Source organism: Anastrepha obliqua, chromosome 2, assembly GCF_027943255.1.
Source record: "Anastrepha obliqua isolate idAnaObli1 chromosome 2, idAnaObli1_1.0, whole genome shotgun sequence".
In the NCBI taxonomy this organism is placed as follows: Eukaryota; Metazoa; Arthropoda; class Insecta; order Diptera; family Tephritidae; genus Anastrepha; species Anastrepha obliqua.
Window position 1 is genome coordinate 95,385,351 of NC_072893.1, and position 18,804 is coordinate 95,404,154.

The 18,804-nt window shown below is 34.2% G+C and overlaps 1 protein-coding gene across 7 annotated transcripts in view; it reads left to right on the forward strand.

The window, feature by feature from the left end:
• LOC129236969 (uncharacterized) overlaps positions 1-18,804 on the forward strand; it is a 55,861-nt gene that overhangs the window by 24,082 nt on the left and 12,975 nt on the right. For 4 of the 7 annotated variants that reach the window (XM_054871300.1, XM_054871302.1, XM_054871304.1 and 1 more), the window contains exon 2: positions 13,979-15,745. The gene's annotated coding sequence lies outside the window, so the exon portion shown is untranslated. Of the gene's footprint in view, positions 1-2,573; positions 2,680-2,823; positions 3,543-13,978; positions 15,746-18,804 lie in introns of those variants that run through there. The other 3 variants (XM_054871305.1, XM_054871303.1, XM_054871299.1) reach the window with 3 other exon arrangements.

Consider the following 18,804-nt stretch of genomic DNA (forward strand, 5'->3'; position numbering starts at 1 on the left):
AATATTGGTATAATTCTTCAAGATTGAACTGGTTATTTGCCGGTGTTGCGCATTTTCTTTCATATAAAAAATTTTAGCCATAATGCCGAAGTCCAAAAAACATCAACAATTCTGAATAAAAATCCTAGCCATTTAAAAATTCTGAATAAAAATTTGAAGATTTGTTGATTTTTTTAAATTTTGCACAAAGTTTGAAACTCTGATTTATATGGTTTTGGTTATATTAAAAAAAAAAAAGATGAAGTGGAATAAATAAATAGTCGCGGTATTATTAATTTGACCGCCACTGTATATATAGGCATATATGTATGTGTGTAAGTACGCGTACGCACATACATATTCATACTTAAGTGCTTTTAAAGCTTTTAATATAAGTAAACGATGTGCAAATCTTCATTGGGGAAAGTACAAATATGAGTAGAAATAACTAGTATATTGAATGAAAGAAACAAATGAAAACTGAAACTCGAACGGGGGAAACCGCGAACGACCTTGACGACAATAGTGGCGACGACAGCAGTGACAGTGCAACTATGAAATTACAACAGATATAATTAAATATATGTACGAATATTTTAGTTGGAAATGCGAAATGATAAGCCTAAAATTGCACACATAATATAAACATGAATATGTATTATTTTCCGCTATGAAAGGTTATCCTATAATCCACCCTGTGTTGGTTGGTAGACGCCACACAATAATAATTCTCATAATATTAATGCACAAGCAATGATTAAGTTGTCAAAGCTACTCAAACGTCTCGGTAAACTTTTTTACAGCCTGTAATAGTATTACTTTGATTACCTTAAGATCAATGCGTTGAGCAAGCTAGTTTTAAATACTTTTTATCACAGGGTGTCTGTTTTTATTGTATAGTGTTTTTTTTTTAGATGTTTTTTGAATGTCCATAAATACCAAATGAAAGTGGTGATTAAAAAAAATTAAACGAAAATTATTTGTATGAACAGCACCGTTAGGGGAAAAAATTGCAAAAAATCAACAGGAATTTTGAACCTCTTGAAACATTCAATGATATATAATATTAATTCAATGATTAATAATATAATAAAATATATAAATTCAATGATTAATAATATAATATAATATAATATAATATATATATTTATTTATTAAAATTTCTAATTTTTTTTTTTTTTTTAAGAATTGAAATTCGAAAATAAATAAATTAGCAAAATTTGATATGAGTGGAGTCGATTTAGCCATGTCTATCCGTTCACACGATAACTTGAAGCTTGGCATTGAAAATTGGCGAAATCGGTCAATAACTACGCCCACCCTTCATACAATGATAATTTTCAGAAAAAAAAACGTATAAACTTTGTTATAAATAAAATCAAAAAAATAAATTTAAGTAATTTAAAAAAAATGGACATATTCAAGCCCTCTTTTGAATTGCTTCGGTAGCGACTTAATAAAATTCGCCTAAACGTGCACAAACATACTCATCTACATATAAATTTTCTCCAATAGAAATAACAATGCATTAAATTACAAAGCGCGCCGCTTAAAATTGCAGATTTGTCCACCTTGACTGTCTGCCTGCTGTCTGTCTTTCTGTTTACTTCATTGTCATTGCTTTTTGTTCTACTTTGCTTCGGTACCTAATTTGTTTCGTTGTTCTCCTCCGCCGTTGAGCTGGCTATTGGCCGCCATCCTCGTGGCTCGTGTCGATATCCATATCAGTCATATCCCATATTCTAACTACCTGCATTTGCGGCAGCGGATATACAATACATACATATACTCGTAACATTACAGTAAACAGGATATCGAATGATAAGTGTGCGAGACAGTGGAGATGTCATTGTAATATGTATTGGTATTGGTGCAGATTACTTAAGTACATATCACGAATATTTTTCATTTTTCGCCAATTTAGGAAAAGTGCATATGAGACTTGGCGGTTGAGCCGAAGGCGTGTTTAAACGGTTTATTTAAGCCGTGGTACGTCGTGAAAGAGAGAGGAAGAGCATGCATGCACGCACGCTTAGGTGTGCGAGTGTGTGTGGGGAAGCGAGTCGGAGCAGCGGCATAACCGATTGTATGTGTTCTTATTTCGTGGCATGTGGGCACTGTGGCTGCCTACTTTCTGACGTCGCTTCTGCAAACACCGCCACTGTCACTGCCACTGCTGCGATGATGCTAAACACCGTGCTCCTTTTTCGACTCAGTTTCTTTTAGTACCTTCCTAGATTTGGACTTTGAATATTCTGTTTTTACAACTTGTTTAGCGCTTGCAGTTATCAATTGTTTTTGCCGTCATTCGCCTAGAGACGTTTGAGTAGGGCGACAAGCAGCATTGCTAATCAACCACCATTAGGCAACGGCTGTGCTAATGGAATCACGCGTACACATTGCCATTATCGTCATAAGTGATAAAGTGAAATAAACATTTACTACGGAATTTGTTTTGTTATTTGGTTTCGTTGCCTTTAAGCGTTTAAATGATAAATTCGAAAAATATTAAAAACTAACTAAAATGCATGTTGGCGAAACATTGAGAATAAACAAAAGTTGAATGTGGAAAAAGCCGAAGTAAAAATACTTACGGAAGCGTAAGAGCACGATGCTGCTTGCTTGCTGAGTTTCAGTCACTTTTGGAATGTTCTTTGCTACGGTTCGAGTGTCATTTTTAGTGAAGCGTGCTTGTGAAAGGTGTGATACGATTTTTATTATTTTCTTATTTACTTAAAACACTGATTTTTTTACTATATTTTATTTATATTTTCTACTGACACTACTTACTAACCCCAACCCTGTGCTAATTATTGAACTAAAAAAATATTTGAAAATCAATAGAATAGAAAACGCGCGGACAACTACGCGTAGTATTGGAGAGTCGAAGCAGAAAATCGGCAAAGCGAAAAGCTGTGACGAGCGCAAAAAACAACGAAACGCAAGAAAGATAAAATAAAGAAAAGTCAAAGAAATAACCACAATATTTAAAATATCGTGCGTTAAGCGGAAAATTAGGTAATTTTAAATAATTTCCGAAAATAAAATAAGCGCGCTACGAAAACGAGAACAGTAAATTGGAAATATGTTATGCAAAAATTAAAAAACCTCGGAATGTTTAAAAATGTTTGCTAAAGTAAAAAATTAAATAACAAAATTTTATTTTAACTAAATTATTGAAGCATAACAAATTTGAATTATTCAACTACAAAAATCTACGAACAAAACGAACGAAAAACGACCATATGTAGTACCTACTTACAAACATATATACTCTACGACGACATCACCGTATCAACATACAACGTTTTTGGGCCAAACGACAACAATAGCAAACATCGTTGCTGTACAAGTCAGCAAGCTCAGGCATCAGTTAGTCAGTTGTGGAAGTGATCAGAAAACTTGCAATAATCGAAATCAGCTGAAAGTTTTTACTCACACACGCTTACGCCCATATTTTCAAATTCACATACAAACAAAGCCATACACATACACAATATCCACGACAAAAACACAGCTGACTGCGATAACAACGGCGACGTAACGATGATGAACGAATAAATGTACGTAAAGGCATTGTTGGCAAGTATACTAAAATTAAATAAATCAAGCAATAAAATATAATAGTACACAAATTTCCAAAAAACAAAAAAATCGTGTGTAAAGCTAAAAATCATATTTCTTTGTTCTTATATAAGCTAACCGAATTGTTGTTTGACGTAATTTCGTAGTCATGTGTTCTAAATGGAAGCAAGAAGCAGATAAAACATAATATGCACTTTGGCTCCTCGTGCAGCAGTTTCCGTTTCAAAAAAGAAAATTACGAAAAAGTACAATAATAGCAGAAAACAATTGGCATACTATCACGTATTATGCTAAATACGTATGTCGTATGTGTGTGTGTGTGTGCTGTTACGTTTGTGTTTGTTTGACGATTTTCCGCGCTCGTTCTCTGCTAGCTCTAGGCATTTCAATAGACCTGCTCACCCTCTAACCAGACACTCTCTCGCTGCGCCTAATTGGCTTTGCTCTGCTTTTATCTTTTTGGTTTATTTTTAACAAATTTTATTTTTCATTTCTTGTTTTGTCTATATATTTTTTATTTTTACGTTTAATATCTGCAATACAGTTTTCTCATGTGTTGTAATTGACAAAATTTTTAATAATCAATAGTTCAATCAACAGTTCCGGAATTGTCATCTATCAGTTGCTTAATTTGTGAATTATACACTTATTTTCGAGCTGTGCGATTTTTTCTTTTAATTTCTAGATTATGTAATTTTTGTATCGCCTATACCCATCAGATATTATCAGTTGGCAATTTGTTTTTCTCGTTAAATTTCATTTTATCAAAGTTTAGTTATGACGTTTCTTTCGATAAACTTAATTGCAATTTTGTAAGGTTTGTGTAACTCACTTATGACTTAAGGGGGGAAGCTGGTCTAGAATTTTGAAAAAATCGAAAAATTTTTTTTTGTCTTAAAAGGTGCTTTAGGGTCTTAGAAATAATATACCAAATGAGGGATGCCAGCGAAAATGTCTAAATGCCCAAATTTTTCATTCGACGGCAGTGCCTCGCAGGTATGCCCCGAACGCTACTTACAACTTTAAACGCGTTTTTCTCGAAATCACTTTTTTTAAACTGGCCGAAGACATAACTCGAACAAATCTTTACCGATTCTTACGAAATTTTGACAATACATTCGAAATACCTTTCTCCGGAGACGTACGTAGGATTTTTTATTTATATTACATAGTTTTTTTTTAATCAACAATTTTATGTCGTTCTTTATAGTGAAAATTGTAACTTTTTGTTCAAACGTGCACCATTTCGCGAAAAAAACAAAATATCGAAAAAATCCTACGTACGTCTCTTTCTGTTGTTATATAGAAACTAAAAAAATTTTATTTTTTGATCCAGGACAAAAATTAAGGAGTTTACGTCTTCGGCAATGGACCCACTAGAAAAAAAGGCGCCTTAGGAGAACTGCTGGACAGCGGCCATTTTGAAATTAATTCAGACGAAAAATTTTGTATTTGTACCATGAAAGCTATATTATTAAACCTATTTCACAGATTTTCGATTGATTCCTTTGTTGAGTCAAAATAAATTCATAAAATATGCCCATTTTTTGCGCTCTAGACCAGCTTCCCCCCTTAAAGAGTTTATTTACATGTATGTAATAGGAAATTTGTAAATAATTTTTATCAACCCATTTCATATTTCAATTTCATAAAGCTCATTTAAGCTGTTTACTATAAGTGTGGTGGTGGTTTTAGACTGCCTTTTCAACAGCCATGATGATTAGCTCACTTCCGACCGGTGTTGCGTATACGCAACAAACCATTTTATTCCAAATATTGAAGAAAAAAAAAACGTAATAGAAAATAATCTCCGATAAGGTTTATTTTCCTCTCACCACGGATTTATATCCGGCCAAGGACTGTCACTTCAGCAGCATTCCCCGTATATGTATGGGGAATGTTTATGGTGCTACAACAACAACAGATACAGCGATCGCTTATAATATAAGAAAAATTAATTTTGTTGCTTTGGCCTTCGCTTTATGTATATCGATTTAACTGTTTTAGTTTTGAAAGGAAATCTAAATAAATATACCTATTTAATTTTTTTATTTATTGTCGTCATTTAAGAGGAAAAAAATATTTAAGATTTAACCCTTTCAATATTAACGGGACACATACGTCCCAATGAGTGTTTTCGTTTTACTAAATGCCAAATATTTCTTTGCATCGCTGTGTATTTTCTTCCCATCAGTTTTTTACGAGATATACCATCAATTATGCTCCGTATGGCCCGTTATACTTTGTATTTTTCTCTACACATGTATTGCAGTCGTAGTTAAATCGTAGCACGTGCTAGGTCAGTAAGTGGAAAAACGACAATTATAGATCTACTGAGTGTTCATTACGGGTGGGACAATGTTTTCCCAGGACATTTTCTCAATTCCTAGAAATAATTTCTTTATTTATACAAGAGGACATACTATTTAGATCACTAGTAATAACTTTTCATGGTTAAATATTTTTTCCCCTTAAAAAAATCCGTATTGAAAGGGTTAAAGCCGCAGAAATTATTATACATTTAATATATTTAAAAGTTATGACCTTACTAGGCGAATCACCATTAAGGTGACTAATTAGCTAAGATCACTTGATCAATTGTTCCTCATATCAATCGAACCTACTTACGTTTTACACTAAACATTTTTTTTTTACGATTCTTCTCCTGATGTTTACATTTAATTATTCACTAATTTCCTTCGACTAGCAAATTTTCTTCCTGGTTTTGGTTATTTAGCTTCCATGTAGCTCTTGGTCAAACCAACTTGTTAACGCAATTTAGGATTATTCCACGCCCAAGGGACTTTTCTCTTCACAGACTTACTACTTTAATTGTTTAATAATAAATTGGCGCATAAATCCGCAATAAGTGTTAAAGTCAAGCTTCTCGCGCCATGATGCGTTTCTCAAATTAAGGGTCCTCCAGTTATATGACGTCTCTGAAGTCGAACTCTGTGGTGTGTGGTTGCATGCTGATGACCATCCGTTATTGATATTTTATATTTTATATTTGCAGTGGGATGATTTATTTCGTATGTTATGCCAGTTTTTAGCCCATGTAGGCAAATACCGAAATAAAAAAATTATTGAATTGAGTAGAACTTGTTAGAAAAGCAGCTTATATTTGTTCAATATTGTTGTATAATATTACTGTATATATATGTGTATGCATATGTCTGAAGTCGAATAGATAAAAATGTGCACTTGCCACTGTTCGCGTACAATTCTGCATACAAGTATGTGTGATATCTCTATGTTGCTACTTCTATTGCGAACTGATAGCGAATTCGCTTTTTTGTATATGTATAAGTATATTCGCAGTGCTGTTCGAAACTAGCTTACCTTGCATTTTTATCGTCTTGATTTGCCTTTTTCGTTTTTATTTTCTCTTCCATTTATTGGCGGTTTTCTGTTATTTGCAGTTTTTTGTTGTATGAAAAACTCTCTACAACACTATTTTCAAAGTTAATTTTCACTACCTTTGGGGAACTTCATACCCGCTCGTATTTAGAAAAAATAGTGGCGCTAAAAGTATACATATGTAATATATGCACATATATACGATAACTTGACTATGTAAATTGTTCTCTTCTCTTGGCTTTGCCATTATACATATGTACATATCTCCCAGCCTTTCAAGTCCATGTGCACCTGGTATGCTCGAGAAATAGTCACAACCGTTGGTTGTTGGTTGTGCATATCGCTCGAACACATTTTGCCATAGTCGAGCTGGGTGGTTGATTATCTGCCTAATTCTATCTTCTTTATCTCTATTTTGTTCTGTGAAGTAAAAAGGAAGGAAAAGTCAAAACTAATTATTTTGTGCTTTGTTTTTTCTGTCCTCGCCACAGACTACACACAAGCCGCCGTATCATGCAGTTCCTAACGCTGCTGCAATCTGCAAAGAGCAGATGATTTCAAAACGTTTGGTTGCTTCTTTTTGTGTCGTCGTCGGACGAAAATGTAACTAGCACATGCGTCCGTATACAGTTCGGCTTAACATTTCGTGCAGCGCTCGTTACTACTTGCAGTCTACATTTTGTTGATGCATTCGTTTTCGTTATTGAAAACTTTCGTTGTTACAGTTTAAATGTTTTATAGTGTGTGCATACATATATACATATGCTCATGTATTTTTTCACATCGCTATAGGCATTTAAGTTTTGCTACTCCTTTATGCATTTTAAGGCCTTCCTACATACATAGGTACAGTGGCTCACATAAGTATTTTCATGTGAAGACGATAAAAAGTAAATCTTTACTTGTGTGATTTTTAAATTTATTTGACAAATTATTAAAGGTTAATGCTACTTAATTAAGTCGGCAAAACTTAAAACTTTTCATATAAAATTATCAATATGTAAAAAAATTAGAATTATTTGCTCACAAAAGTATTTGCTTTTGACAAATTATTTAATATTTCGTATGATAGTCATTATTATTGAATAAAACGTCTTGCCATAGATTATACAAACTTTCGACGTAATTCGGGAGATATTTTTCCTCATTCATCGAGCAAAATTGCCTTTTGGTCACTTTTTCATGAAATTTTCTCTTCCCGCTCTTTATCTTCGAGATAGTCCCAAAGATTTTCTATAGGAATCATGTTGAAAAGTATCCACATTTCATCATTATAAGCTTTAAGTTTTGGATCATTATCTTGTTGATATAAAAAAAAATCTCGTTCCATTCTGCCATCTATAAAAGTTAATTTTCCCACTCCCTGAGCTAACACACAATCATGACAGAACCTCCGTCATAGCATACTACATCCACTACTACCAGGATATTGTTAAAATATTTAAATTTGCTAACTACCCAATTTCTTTAAGAAATGCGCAACAATTGGAAAACGCATTAAAAAATTCAATACTTAACATAAGAAATTTGAAATGTGCACAAACTCTAAAATTAACTGTGAACGTGAGAAACGCGTCAACTGTGCAAGTGCAAATGTCGCTCATTCCCTTTTCTAATACTCATCTAAACGAACAGAGTAAGTGGAGTAGACGATAACATGCGGCAACAGCTATGAAATCAAAATTGAGTTGTGACCCGTTTTGGAGTTTTTGTTTGTTGCAACAGCGACTTGTAGCACATTTTTTAGTTGGTGTGTAAGGTGGTGTCACTATTGTGATATGTTATTGTGGCTACTTCTGGTATCAATTTTTGTAAGTTCAGGCCAAACGCTGAGTCTGGCTGTCTGGTGGTGCAGCTTTTGAAGACTCAGTAACTTTGACTTTCGGTGTGAGCATTTCAAAATAGCGGCGTACACATGCTTGCATGAGGGCGTGCCCTTCAATAGAGTAATAATGACATATTTCTTGTGGATCTCTACTGTTAAGTAACTCGGCACAATAATCCGTTGCGTGCTGTGCTAAAGTGTCTGTGACATAGCAGTATTTCATATAGTTAACTGTTCAAGGTTATCTAAATAGAAAAACTATTTTAAACAACTCAGCTCTCAAGTTTCTTGACTCGACATGGGTTAATGTTGATACCTTAAAACTGTGGGTTTTCCATTTTAGGAAAATTAATATTTTGTAGACAGTCATCGGTATCAGTTTCTGCATTCTTATCTAAAGTTCTATCCAAATTTATTTTTTTTTACTTTATTTCCTTATTTTCTTATAAAAAACTATCATATCAAGTTGGTACTGCTGATTGGTGCAGCAATGAATTGATTACACATACATAGTTTGTGAAGAATGCAATTTAAGATAATTATTTCTAGATTTTTAACTATTTAATATTGAAAACTTGATATTTGGCCTCGTATGCGAATTGCTAATTGGTTTCAGTTTCAAGTAGAAAATACTAGACATTGTCTTACAAATACATAAACACTGTAAATTTGCCTATTATTCAAGTACCTAGGCCTAGACTCTCTAGAAGACCTAGTCAGCACACATTTTCCAGGGTGTGCGGACACTACAGATCTCGAACCTAGAGGAGATACTGTGCACGACATCCCGACGAACGTAATTACGACCCCAACAAGATATAATGGGCTATACAAAGTTTCGACCCATATAAATCGCCAGGACTGGATGGAATCTTCCCAGCCATGCTCCAAAAGGAAAGCCATCTTGTGGTACCATGGTTAAGAACGATATTCAGGGGAGGCTTGAGGTTCAGCTACGTTCCTGCATTGTGGAGAAAAGCGAGAGTTGTGGTGATTTCAAAAGCGTTTATTTCAAAAGCGGGAAAAAGCAACCCTCTCTCCTCGAAGGAGTACAGGCCCATTAGTCTGACTTCATTTCTCCTGAAAACGTTAGAGAAGATTCTAGACACATACATTAGAGACACAATTGCGCCAGACGAATTATCCAAGGCGCAGCATTCTTACACTAAAGGCAGATCTACTGAAACTGCACTTCACTCACTTGTACTAAACATAGAAAAGGCGTTAGAATATAAGGAGTATGCTCTAGGAGTAGGACAAATGCAGGAAACACAGAGAGGATGTTGAGGAAACTTTGGAACACCTTCTGTGCGTTTGTCCGGCATTATTAAAAGCGCGACTAAAATGTCTGGGAGCGTCTCAAAAGCGTAGCTCCCAGCTCTACTTAGATTCGCCAAAAGCGCTCACATCCTACATGATGTCTATTTTAGGTATTCATAGAGGTCGGTCTCCATCTGGTATCGCTAGGGACCAAAAGGTCTATGCGTGGCTTATTGCCAACCAGGCTAACCTAACCTAACCTAAGTACCTAGGCAAATTTAATAATTGGTTCTTACCTATTATCAACAAAGAGCTAATATGTATTCGATAGCCCGCTTAGCCCCCTTTCTATATACATATGTATACATATATATGTATAATTAGCGCTTTCACTCTTTCTTGGGTGTTTAGCTGATCTTTTCTTTCTATTTGTGGTGTGCGTCTTGGTGTTGTTTACTATTTATTTATTTTACTATATCCCTTTGCCACTTTTGACGGTTCTTATCTTATGCTTCAATTTGTATTTGCACAACCTCTTTTTTTTTGTCGGCAATGACGTCACTCAAATGCTTTTGTTAATACATACATACAAATTAGCATTTCAGTCATTTCAAAGTTTAAGTAAATTGTTCTAATCTTGACAATGTTTTAACGAATTTGAATTTGACTAAAATTAAATACATTTGTTGGGTTATTAGCGAACGCCACTTTCTTATCACAAATAATAAATGGTGAATTCATTTATTTTCATTTATCGAAAATTTAATTTCACTTTTGTTGTTTGGCTTTAGTCAAGAAAAATAAGGAAAATATTTAGATTTACACTTTAAGTACTAACTGAATGATTACGATTATTTAATGTTAAGTGAATTATGTGATTTCTCAATGAAAACAAATGGACTTATACCACTTTCAAAATAAAATTTTTGTGCATGTGTATATATTATATGTCTGTGTATTGCAAATAATTATTTTATTTATGATTTGTTGACTTCATTATACATATATTGTTTGAATCAACCACATCCATTGTAATTAGCACAATTCTTTCACCTTCAATACATTACCTTATTAGTTGTTGTTGCTATGCTCATTGTTCCGCACTTACTCATTCGAAGAAAAAATGATTGTCTGTTGATGACTCACTGTCTTTTAAATGGCTTCTATTATTTGCACAGCCATGTTTTTTTTTTCTATGCCTACTTTGCTGCTATCATATCAGTGCATTTGGATGTGCGAAGTCGTTTTAACTTTTCACCACATTTTTAGCAACGACGATAGTAACAAATTTTTGTAATTAGCTTTCATATTTATTATACTAATACATATTGATCTTTTTTTTATATTGAATTTATTTGTTTCTACACCATGTAATCATTTAATTTTATTTGTTTTCAAATTTAATGTACAGGGTTGGCCATATTAAACTGACCCATTGAGTAACCCTATAACTTTTTACTGTAATTTGAAATCTAAGGTTTACGTCAACAAGCCAAAGACATTAGGCGCACTTAAGGCCAATATCCGACGGGAAATAGCCGCCATATCGGCCGAGACGCTGGCCAAAACTATGGAAAACGCCGAAAAACGGGCACATTACGCTATACGAGCTAAGGGCGACCACTTGCGCGATATCATATTCAAAAAGTGATGTAAACGAATCTCCTTGAACTAAATTAAATGTTTTTCACAATGAAACACAAAAAAATGTTTCTTTTTCCATATTTTTTTAATAATCACATGGGTCAGTTTAAGATGGCCAACCCTGTACATATCCAAATACGTGCTAAGGGCGACCACTTGCGCGATATCATATTCAAAAAGTGATGTAAACGAATCTCCTTGAACTAAATTAAATGTTTTTCACAATGAAACACAAAAAAATGTTTCTTTTTCCATATTTTTTTAATAATCACATGGGTCAGTTTAATATGGCCAACCCTGTATGTATTTAAAATCGCATTATCTGGTATAGTATTAATTTGGGCCTAATAATTAGACAAGGCACTCATAGTCCATTGCGGCATTTTGTGCCTCTGCACCACTAAAGCAATATGCCACCTACGACCAGAGTACATTGCAACTAGTTGCTGTCGAATGCATCAATTTTTCTACAGTTTTTATTTTGGTTTGATTGGGTTTGGGTTTTGGTTTTTAATTTTTCCATATTATACACCTGTACTCCATATCTTCCGTAAACAAACGCACGTGTGTTCATTCATACATGGGCATATGTGGTGTATTTTATACATTTTACTACAACAAATAAGAGTAGAAACTGTGAATAATGTATGGGTCAAAACATATGGAAATTACACTAAGTATAACATTTTATCAGCTGAAGCAACAAGTGCAGGACAGCAGCTGTAATTGTGTTTACATACATACATATACTTAAGCATACATTCCGGTTTACCCTGCAGTTGTTGTTACTGTAACAGTTCACAAAATCCTACCACGCGCACTGAAGTTATCGGTCGTCGCTGTTGTCTATCTCAGGAATGCTTCCTTCCTTGTTCCGACAGGGTGGTAGGGACTAGAGCAAAAATGTGTTACATGAGTGAGTTTAAGGAGACGTGTGGCAAGAGCTGGTTAGTGTCGTCCGGGTATTTTCACATACCGAACATGTATTGAGTATCGCACATACGGTTATATATCGAGTGTGAGCTGCTGGAGTAATGCGGCGGCGGCAGTAATGGCCCGTTTCTTGCCCGACCAAATGCTGCCACCTCAATAAACTAATAGCGTTGCCTTATCATTGCCCTCTACTTTTTTCGTGCTCGATTCTACATAAAATAAATATAATCCGTCGGGGAAATCCTGCGTTCGATTTTAAAAATGCCACACTCAACGAAGACAAAGGAGATAAATGTATAGGGTTATTCTATAGGTGCGCTTCAACTTTTTTCCGATAGGGAGGTCGAACGACGCAATATTTTTTATTTTTCGCTTGTCATTTGTAAACTTCATTAGTATACGTTTCATCATGGAACGCTACACACTTGAGCAACGATTGCAAAATCATGCAAATTTTTTATGAAAATAATCGTTCTGTTGCTGCTACTTTAAGAGCATTAGGGCCATTTTACGGTGCATTTAACAAGCCGTCCGAGTGGTCGAAAATTGGGTTCAACGATTGGACTTCGTAAAACGTGCACGCGGTGGTCAAGCAAAAGAAATCGAGTTTCATACTTAAATGTATATGTTCAAACTCGATAATAAAAAAAAAAATTAGTTAAAAAAGTCAAACCGTTTGTGTTTCATTCAAAAAAGTTCAAAAGTTGAAGCGCTCTTACTGAAAAACCCTATATTCTCTTTAGAATCTTTGTCTGGAAAGTTAATTGTCCTGCAATCAGCTGACTACTTAAAATGATAATATTAAGGAATTGTGTGTTTGGTGCTCTTTTTTGAGTAGGCAAAAAACATGCCTTTTTACAGGGTTTAGTTTAGTGCAACATTGCAAAATTTGTACATTTTTTTGTAGAAACGTTAATACCAAAACCCTGGTTGGGGCAGTGTACTACCCTGCAGTCAAGCCTACTAGTTAGTTCTGAACTACCTCACTATGCTGTCTGTCTTCAGCATTACCTGAAGAAGAGACAGCCCTTCGCCGAATATAAATTAGAACCGTTGCGTTAACATAGACCCGACGAGCAATCGCTTTTTTTAAAAAGGGGATGTCGTACTAAATATCAAATTATGAGATTATGCTTCATTTAACCCAGTGTATCATTTTGCCGTTATACATAAATACTTTAAATTAAAGTGCCTTGTTTTTTATATTTTATGCATTCATTTTCAATATTTTCACTGACCTGAAAACATTTATGGATTTTTCATATTCGTATTTTGTTGAGTGTTATGCTACACATATGCTACATATATTTATATTCTACACATTTTTAGTCAAGCAAACATTTTAAAATTAAATACTAATTTATTCCCAATTTATATCTTTCGTCATTGCAGAATAAAAAAACACCTTATGCAAGTGTGGAACAATTCTAATGAGAATTTAATTCCATAACAATCAAATGAAAGGCGAAATGGATTACTAAATGCAGTTGAAATTAGTCAACAGCAGCAGGAGAAGCAGCAATTAGCAACATTGCATTGCGCAATAGTCACGCCCACACACACACGGAACGACGACGACCAGCACCCAGCAACCCCAACCCGGCCAACGAGTAAAGATCAGCAGAGACCATAAGCTTAAGTTGTAAACACAACTTGAAATTTTTGGCCAACTAAAATTGAAAACGGACCCTTAAACAAAAGATCAACAGTAGCCTTCCCAATAGCCCCCTACAAAACCATACACATATACACCACACAACTACAGAAGTCATCGAGAACAGTATAATTAAAAGAAAAAAGTAAAAGATTTGCCATCAGAAGGCAGCCAATTCTATTAAAAAAATATTACATACATGTAATTAATTGAAGACAAAACGATCAAACTGTGAATAGCAGCACATTGAACAAAACAACGGAGAGTGGTGAAAATTGAACATCACAATAATACAAACGGCAACCGATCAATGGCTGTTGCACCAAAACGATGCATAATTATCAAGTAACAAATGCAAGCGGATTAAAAACATAACAAAATCGGCCACGCCCCCGAAACATCAAGAAGGAGCGGGTGTACAAAATAAAAAATTCACTATGATTTGAATATAATTTGAAAAAGGTGGAACTCAAAATCAACTCAGCAATCAATTTTTTGTTCACATTTCTCCACAAGTGTTTTAATTGCTTTTGTCACCTGATTTTTCCAATTAAAAATCTTTTCCGAAGAAAATTGAGTAACATCGTACATATTTGTTGGATTTATATGTTGAATAACACACACATAAAATTAACATAAAAAGTAAACCAATAATATTAGCAAAAAAAAAAAAAAAAACGCGTATAACATTAAAAAAAAATTAACACAGCAACAAAAAAGGGGTTTATGAATAAGCAACAAATTCAAACCAAAGAATTGAAAGCAAACAAAAATCAAGTAGAAATAGATTACTAACAAATTGAAGTAAATAAATAATTAATAACCTACACAATTGAAGAGCAACAGTAAATGTAAAACTGTTTTACGTCTTTCCGATATCTACATGCTACATGCAGTATATCTAGAGAAATTTTCCTAAATATGTTTGCAACATTTTCTGAGTCTATGCTATTGTCGCAATAACTGCAACAACAACAAGAGTAAAGCCTTGGAATTATGCACGCACCGTTGTGCATTGCCAACACAGAATCGGATGTTGCACCGAAAAATGCTTAAGTTCTACATAAAATATTGCTATCATTACAACAACCACAACAGCAATTGTCGACTATTTCAGCACATCAATAAAGGAACTACACCAGGCGATCAGTGTTAACACCGATAGGAGGAGGAGTAGTAACAACAACGGTTACGGCAACAACTCAAATGCAAGTTGTCGCCGTACGGTGGTCGCCAGCGATAATTGCATTAGCAGTCGCCATTGTTCGTAAGGCATCAGCGACTGGATTTGCAAAAGTTCGGTCTTAATTTCTGCGAATTAGCCAGAGCATAACGTCCAATCACCAGTTGCCACAACAACAATAGTGGCAGCCAGCAGTCACCTTAATTGCATCCTTGGCGACAAAAACATCAACACCAACACCCACGACCGTTTCATCGTTGACGACCTGCATGACGTGATTGCTTTGTTCGGTTCCTCTTGGATCACTAAGTTAAAGTAATAGGTATGAGAAGTCGTTTATTTTTTATGTTCCTTTAGTATATTTTATATGTATGTACGAGCAGAATGTGTGGTAGGGCATGTGTAGTTTGTAATATTAGTGAAACTAGTATTGTTGTGTACTACCTACTAATACATTTCATCAGCATTTACATTCATTCACAACATGCAACATTAATATGCTTATATAATAAATACACTTATGCTCACATAGTTAAGTCACTTTCACTTCTTACAATATTCGCAATATTTTTTTCATGCTACACGATTTTTAATCAAGAAAATGGTTAATTTGTAATAAAAACCTTATTAAACAAAGTTTCCAGCTTTGTACAAACTTGACAAAAATTTTACTGATTCTCAAACAAGGTCTTCAAAATTTTCAACTTAATCAGAATCTACAGAAGAAATCGTTTTTCCCCCCATAATGTTGAGCATTTTTCCCATATAAATCACATTTTCGGACGTCTTTTGGCATAAAACTGCATATTGCGAAGTGTGCTAAAGATTCTGACTAAATATTGAGCAATTTGATGACAATTCTTTGATATCTATGAAATGTTTTACGAATTTACGAAAAATATTGCAAATTTTGTAAAAACATCAAGGAAGTGCCTTAGTTATGTAAACACAAGTGTATATAAACTGTATGTCGTCACCAGGGTCCAATGTCATTTATTTTAAATTTTAATTTTGTAAAATTTATTAACATTTTCTTTATTTTTTATTTTTCACTTTATATTGTTTATACTACGTGCATATGTACATAATTGCATAAAGTGAGTTGCTTCATGGGTTTTGCCTGTCTTCTGCATTCGCGTATATTGAATTAAAGCACAATAATTTGATTTTACATTTTCATTGAAAATCATTTTATTTACAAGCTTTCTTAAGTTTCAATCCAAGGCGAATCCATAACAGGTGATAACAGTTAAACAGCTAACTTTTTTTAGCCATTTGATTGTAAAATGAAAAATTTCTTGTTGTTTTGCTAGTGAGTTTGGTTTGTACTACTGCTATCACCTTAAATGAATTCGCCTTATTTCAATCGTTCGATTGTTAGTGAATTGAGAAGTTTGGTTGTAAATAAAGAAGTAAATATAAACAAAATTGCAGTGGACCTCAACCAAGGCGTATCTATAGAAGGTGGTGTGTTTAGAGTAGTTGATTTCTTCTTCTTCAATTCGCTTTTAATTTAGAATGCCAGTAAAACGGAATGACGGAAAGTTGTTGTAGTGTTGTGAATGCACGACAAACTAATTTTATCTATTTGTCATTCATTCCATTCTTCTACTCTGTGGAATGTTGTCCCAATGTTGTTGTTGATTGAATGACACCATTTTGTATAGATTCGCCTTGACCTCAACGTGCACCACAAGCACTTATACATACACAGTATGTATATATGTACATATGTATTGTATATGTACCTATGAGGGTTTCATAGGTATTTAAAACTAATAATAGTGTGTTCCCTCGACAGTCGGTGAACTGTCCTAACATTTCCATTTCAAATGGCGTCAAGCTAATTGGATCGCTGTATTCGCATATGCAAATGGTGCGAAAAAATAAAAATAGAGTTGTCAAATTGCAAAATAACAGGAGAGCAAGAGATTTGGTAAGCCAGATCTTTAGTGAAATTCACGGTCGCCACCTGACATGTCTGTTTTAACAGAGCTTTTTAGACTTAACACGTTGAGTGCCACCATACAACAAAAAAAATGGTGTTCGTCCGGCCACAATTTTTTTTTTACATAATACAACAGAATTTTGTTCAACAAAATGTAGGCCATATGATGCCACATTGGTCTCATATCCATAGGCCAAGCAGCATAAACAATGCAATGGCTCTAGTATGGCGTGAATACACTACTACTAATAGCCTCTATGAAGCAGCTGCATCAGCACAAACCGAAATCTCACACATTATACCGTGAGACCAAGTGTCACCACGAGGCCTGAAAGTCTCTTCGCACTGTGAGACCAACCTGGACTCACATGGCACTCAACGTGTTAATGTATAGAAGAACCCTTCTTCATTTTTCCATGCTCCGCACAAGCACACATACATTTATATCTAATCAACATACTCGTACATATTCTTTGTTATAATTTGAATTATTTTCTTCATCTTCTCGCATGTTTGAGTAAATAAACGTAAATGATTATTTTCAATTGGTATGTTTGCTTTGTGTGCACAATTACAACTGTATGATTAGAGTTTAGTTAGAATATTTGCAGGACTTCGTTAGAATCTGAATCCTTGACTATTTTAACATCCAGCTATGTTTTATATAAATCAGTAGGTTTCAAATATGAAAAATTCGTAAAAAACACTATCACCATAAATAGTTATAAGCACGATTATAAGTAGATCAACAATGCCAGCACAACCGGTACATGATTTCTAGTTTCAACATACATTCAAGATTTTACAACTGTTCATCTTCATTCCCATTTGAAGACCCTCAAATCAAGAGATTTTAGTTGGCTGTTGTAGACGTTATTATCTAACATTTGGTTTATTTTCTAACCCCTTTGCAAAATAACGGCTGATTTTTTAAATATAATAAATACAATGGCTGTCTCTAAGCAAAGGCGGACACCACAGAGCATCCAAAATCGCACTTTATAAGTCTTATTTAAAGAGAGTAGGTGCGAATAAGTTTAACAACAACCTTTTCGCCGCCATTTCTGCCAGTTGGTCATAGCACATAGCACATAGTATTCGTCACAAAGCACATGCCCTAGGGTTGAAGCACTAGATTTCTTTTCCAACTTAATATAATATTCGGTCAACTTCTTTGTTTAAGCAGTTTTTAAGCTTATTTCTAAATTGAATACGTTTATGCATAAGACAGCTGTTCTGGAAAATCCCGTTGATTAGTGAAACATTTTACTTGAATATGACAAATTTTTCTGCCGAGTTGTGTTTATTTAATTTCCTGTTACAACTGTCACGAGTTTGGCTTGCACATGATTTTGCTACTGTTATCTTTTAATCGACATTTTGAAAGTATTGTTTGTTTTAGAAAGTAAAATAATCCGTGTTTTAAAAACTTT